We start from the raw sequence: 6,305 nt of genomic DNA on the forward strand, positions 1-6,305 counted from the left end.
GGATACAGTCTGACGCATTCCGACAGACTTTCACTGCCCTGACAATCCACTAGACGTCTGAATAGTTATTCTCTGCTCCCAAGGTAACCAATGCTGACGGTGTCAAGGGAGGGGGACTGGATTTGTTACAAACCAATGAAACACCAAAGCTCGTTCACACAGGCGTGTTTTCTCTTGCAAGAATCAGGTATAGCCTATAAAAAGAGTGGTGTTTTCAGAATGAGAATTTCGAGTCTTAAAGTCTTCTACTCTAGCCTACTTGAAAATAAGTAATTTATTGCTGTGAAGGTTGAAATGTCCTTAGACATGACAGGTTCTGCCTTCATATTTCTGAGCAAGGGAATAACAAAGTAACAGATTCAAGGAATGGTGTTTTGTTAGACTCAAATGAATGAAAAACTGTAACTAAAGGGTGAGGCTACAACAAGGCTTGGCAAGATATTGGCAACAGGCTTGGCAGGTACACACCATTAAACTGAACACTATTTGACTGCACATCAAGTCAACAGTTAACCACAAACTGGAAACTCGCTGAGGTATAAAACATAATGTAAGTCCTATATATTTCACATGTTTTTAACACATGACTTCCATTTTAAAAACCCATTAGTGTTTCGCATGCTCCTATTTAACAGCCAGAAGAAAGAACAGTGGCACCTCATCCATCTGCTTCCACAAAATCAAAAGAACAACAAAGATTTGTACTCGGAGCCTAAAGGGAAAAGGTGTGTATGTGTGAGTGGGTTGGCTTCACAACCATGACCTTTTGTAACCTATAGCCCTGAAACTGGATATTGCATTTCCCCCATGCGTCACATACATCAGCCTTCCCCATAAATAATGTGGACTGAATTGCACATATCCACCATGCTGGCCCATGATGTAAATTAGGACATATATGTATAGCCATCATTTCCAATGGAGGATCGTAAATATGAGGTTAGAAAAGACCACCGCGATGTGTTAAGCTATTGTTTTCTACATTTTTTTTACAAGCTCTCCTAATTACACACAATTAGACTGCTTTCTGCATCAGTAGTCGAGACTACTTGGCCTTCGCCTGAAAGAACTTGCCAGGTTTCTGAATGCAGAGGGTGGTCCAAATGGCACCATTTCAGTGCAGCCAATTTGTACTGAGGTTCCATATATTACAAAGTCCATCATATGGGAAAAAATATAACAGTCTTTTTGTAAACAATCCAATCAAAAAGACAATTGAATGCAGTTCCCCAAATGTTTCAGACATGTAGGCTACAAACATTTTGTATTAGTTTTTTCACTTTGATTTACACTTTAAGTTTAGGCTACTCCAGTTACCAGTCAGTCATCACTGAGAAAAAAAAACAAAAAACAAAGGTAGCTTTGTGTTTGGTGAGTAAAACACAAACATCCTAATAACACCATAATATGTTGTTGTCAGAAGTAGAATGGTTCTCTATTTCTCCTGGCCCACAGACAGGAGCTTTCAGTTTCTCTGCTCCATTTCTAATTAAATTTTCATTATGGCTCCTTAAATTTGGTTATAAAGTCACATTTCAGAGTCCTGGAGCTCTCAGTGCCATTCAGACTTTTTGCTCATTACTCTTTTATCAGGTTCGTGCATTTGCTCTGTTCTGTTGTAAAGAGGATCAAAGAGAGTGCTCTCTGGGCCACAGATTTATGGTGTCTGTTGACGTATAATAAGCATCTCAAATGTGCTGAAGTGGCATTAGCCACGGAGGGAAAATCAATGGTAAAATCAGAGGGAGGGTCAGATTTTTGCTGAGCACGATAATACACAACCAACACAGAACAACACTAAATCATATGAATTATTCCTGTCAGATCATCATTGGGTAATTTTTATTTTAATGCACTATAAACCAGTTCATAGTCAATGACTTAAAAGATCATTGTCCTATGACAGATTTGCCAGAGATAAGAGGGGATATAATTCTTGATTGTAGGCCTACAACAATCTTAAATAATCACCACATAAACACCAACGGGTCATTCATCATGGGAACCAGTCTTAACAGACAGTATTCAACTTAAAGAGAGGGTTGACACAAAGAAGCAGCTTCACGCCGCCCAACATCGTTCAAGTTTACAGCCTTGACTGTTTAGGGTGTAATTATGCAGGTGCGTACACATTTTAGGTGTGAGTTCTTCTCCTCTCCTGAAGGAATTACTGTTCCTTTGAATTGTGCTGTAACAAGCAGAATAATATGGCTACGCTGAAGGGTCTCTGACTAGGAGATTGCTAAAAGAAAATGAGGTCTCCTCCTGCCTACATGGTCAGTATGGTCTTTGGTCAGTACACAGAGTTGAATATGTCTTTCTGCAAACCTGTTCCTTTTCATTTGGTCTCAAACACAAACACAAGTCCTGATGAGGTTGACTAATGAAGAACATACTGGAAGCAGCCTGACGCAGGGTTCCTCTGATCCTGGTACGGCATCAGGGCAAAGCTGGTCAATGTCAACTGTCACCTCTGTGACAAGGCAAGGCTTGTAAAAGGCTTACCAAAATGAACAATTAGTGCTTCAAACATAACAGCACGGTATCCTAGTAGGATTTCAGGTCTCGGGGGAACAGACAAAAACAGTATATAATCCTTCTATTCTCACAGACCGTCTACTGAGGAGACCGAACAGGAATGCAGGAAACACCTCCCATGGACTTCCTGGTCTGGTATAATGCTTTGCACTTCAATCACGAAGAATGAGAGACGCATCCTGGTCAGCATTGTGATTTAAGTGCAAATTCTTGTTCAGCTGAAGGAAAAGTCTGTTTATTTGATCAGAACAAGGGAGTGTCAATGGCTGAACAATAAGTGGGCCAAGCAAAGCCAGGATGGAGGACCAAGTGTTATTCATTCAGAAATGTTAATATCTCTACAACTTTGGTGGTTCTTTATCACTGCATTCACAAAATGCATTTCAATATGCAATGCAGCTATATGTTTTCTGAGTAACCATGTTTAGCAGTAACCTATATTCATTCTTTTACATATGTGGTTCACTTCATTTACATTTTTTCTATTTTGGGACATAAGATCCACCTTTTTCTTTCATTCTGAGTGCTGTAAAAGCAAACTTCATGCATTCGTTTGGCAGCTAACACCAAAAACACTTGACCTTTGTGTAATGCGTGTGCAAAATGAATTATTGATATTTATGAACAGATGTTCAGAGAGATAGTTGCATGCTTATTTTAAGTTTCCCAGCTAAAGTATTCTGCTTGATGTAGTACCCCCACCAAGTCTCTTGTTTCTGGGTGGCAGGTGTCTGGCTGATGGACAATGCATGCAAAAACAAAGCTAACATTCCTTTCACTTTCCAGAGTAGTGGGACATCTTTTTAAGTTTTTTCTTTGTCTGTGAATAATGGACATTTTGATATTTATGGCAGCGCATAATCTAATCTTTTCCTCTTTTTTTTTTACAAATTAGTTTGAACTTTTCCTGAATTGCCTCAGTTAACCAAGCCAGTTAGATTTCTTCCTTGGGAAGCTTTGCTGTAGTTCAACCTCTTCCAGTTTTCCAACACTGACTGTATTAGTCATGATCTTGACCGGAATATTGGAGAACATTGTATCACAGTTATTACCGTACTGTTACTGCTGACTGAATATGGAAAAGTGTGGCACCCCAAGACCACGAGAAGAAGCCCATCTGTAGGTCACTCTGGACTCGGGTGCGGCCGGCTACCCAATGGGAATTGCCCCGGGGTGAGTCAAAGTTTCTCACACTGTAACACAGTATTCCCCTGGACTGCAGGCCAGGAAAGAGGATCATTTCCTCAACAACCACACCACTTTGCCTGTTCCTCAGGCCCCTCCGCTCATTCAGAGAGTGCACAACAGGGCTCTTCACGTCTTGCTGGGGCCAGCGTGTTGATAAGAAAGGGAGCGCCAAACTTGGCCATCAATGGCCCCTCTCATGTATCAATTACCTAAAGTATCAAACAGCACGTAAGTGGGCGCTTTGCATGTTTGTTTGACTTTGGGTGCAGTGTGCTTTTGGTGTCAACCCAGTGGAGAAAGGGAGAAACTGTGTGGGAACAACACAGTCCATTCCAGTGGCCCTGCGCTAGAAAAAAAAAAGTCAAACATATCAGGTAAAGTTTGTCACTGGATATTCCCTACCATCATTTGTTTGTTTAGTATTTCAATATCATTTTAAAAATCACTTAGCTGTGATGTGTGTTCCCTTAGATCCTAGCCACTAAATGACCCATAAAAACACATACTCATCTGAAAACCTTAATGATCACACATTTTGCTTTCAGAGCCACATTTTTTTTTGTTAAAAGGACACAGCTCTATTGTCAGCCATGTCACAAGGATTAGAAGAAAGTCACACTGACAGACGCAGAAAGCTCAGACGGCCAGATAAAGCTGACAGGTTAAGAAAGGCGGACAAGCGAGGCCACCACCGGGGCCTCCGCGGGGGAGGTAGGGCTCTTTGTCATGGTAATTAAGACCACTGGACTTTTGAATCCCCAAGAATCACCCGTCCGCACCCACCGTCAGTGAGCAAGGGGCAGTTATAGTGCGCGATGCAAGGCGAGGCGCTTCGCATAGCTCAAGGCGCTCATGGAAACCATGGTTGTGGTTAACAGGCAGCAGAGAGGGGTGGGGGAAGGTGGCAAGTAGAGTGGTCTGCGGCAGGCGGGCGGGCGGATGACACACACAGATGAGGGGGAAACGATCCATCCAGGAGACAAAGGGTGGAGATTAGCCTCCTCGGCCGCCATGAGGCTCCACACTAAGTGGAGGGGAGAGGAGAAAAGAAAAGGGAGAGCTGAGTGACCACAGCTGAGATGCCACCTTTTAAGATGCCACCTTTTAAGTGTGCTCCAAAGTGTAAGGCCAAATCACTGCTAAAGAAGTCAAGGAATTAAATAAAAACAGATTATTGTACTGCATAACACCAACCACATCTTTGCAAGCCACTGCACTATATTTAAGGGTTGGAAAAAAAGCTGTATGAAACTTCCAAGTCTCCTCGTTTCAGACAGACAGAAAATGAGATCAAGGAGGGAAAAGTGCAACCTGATAGCTGATCTCTTCCCCGACAGCAGCAACCCAACTCCCAGCCAACTCCCTGCTCTGCATTGAAATGGCCTAATTGTCCTCAGTCGGAGCAATTTTTTACCCGGGCTTCTGATGGGACTTGTGAGGGGTGGGGGGAGCAGCGGGAGCCATAAAGGGCCTCTGTTTGAGCCATGACAGTGGGGTTACCTTTGCCGGTCTGGGAGGTAGAGTCTGGTTTCACATCATGTCCAGCCCCCGTATAGTAACAGGAGAGGACAAACTTGGAGCACACTGTTGCACTGCTCCGTTCAGACAGGCAGAAGGGACATTACATAAAAAAGCAGACATGCACAGAACACATGGCTGGGACGACTGTTGGTGGGAGACCGCCGCTGTGTTGCATGGTAACGGGAAGAGGAAATACAAGCTATTGGTTTTTTTACAACATTGTTGTATCTGCACTAGCTAATGAGGAAACCTGTCAAACAACAGGAAACGTCTCATTATTGTTTTCTTTCAATATTTTTCCCATCACCACATGAGGTTTTCTAAAGTCTGCAAAAAAAGACATGACACATTAGAGTGAAAGTTTTTGATCAGTTGTGATCTGCATCATGCTTGTCTGAGGGTGGAGTGCAGATGGGAAGCAGACCCACTCCCATCACATCCCAAACAACTTCCTGCATCTTAAACATGCATGCAATACACCCTGGAGACTAAAATGTATGAGGCCAACCAAAGGAACAGGAGAAGCTCTTAAAACGTCCTAAATTCATGACATATGGCCCAGTTCCTCCCAGAAGCTCTTTTCAAAAAGACCTTAAAACTTCCGGCCCCTAAATGTGTCTTTCATGGCCTCTCAAGCAGCTATGGGTACACGCTCAATGGTGTTTTTTGCCCCCGACAGCACCTTCCAGGCAGCACAGCCTAAAAGGCACTACCTTTACCCTATTCCTAACCTTAACCCCCTCAACCCTCATCCTACCCCTAAACTGAAGGCAGCGCTGCCTGGAAGGCACCGTTTAGGGCAAATAATACCAAAGACCATGGGGTACACAGGACAGGGTAATCATCACAGCGACATTTTGTTATTGGGTGTGCCAACAACAAGCAAACTAATAGCTATGGATAATTCGGTCATTACCACTTTTACATACCAAAAGGATGTAATCTTGAAGTACTAATCAGTTCAGCGTCAGCACAATTCAAATGCTTCATGACCAGCATCCAAATGTCAGAGAATAAAAAATAAATAAATACTAATAAAAAAAGACAACGACATCTAC

This window comes from Sardina pilchardus, chromosome 18, assembly GCF_963854185.1.
Source record: "Sardina pilchardus chromosome 18, fSarPil1.1, whole genome shotgun sequence".
Lineage (NCBI taxonomy): Eukaryota > Metazoa > Chordata > Actinopteri > Clupeiformes > Clupeidae > Sardina > Sardina pilchardus.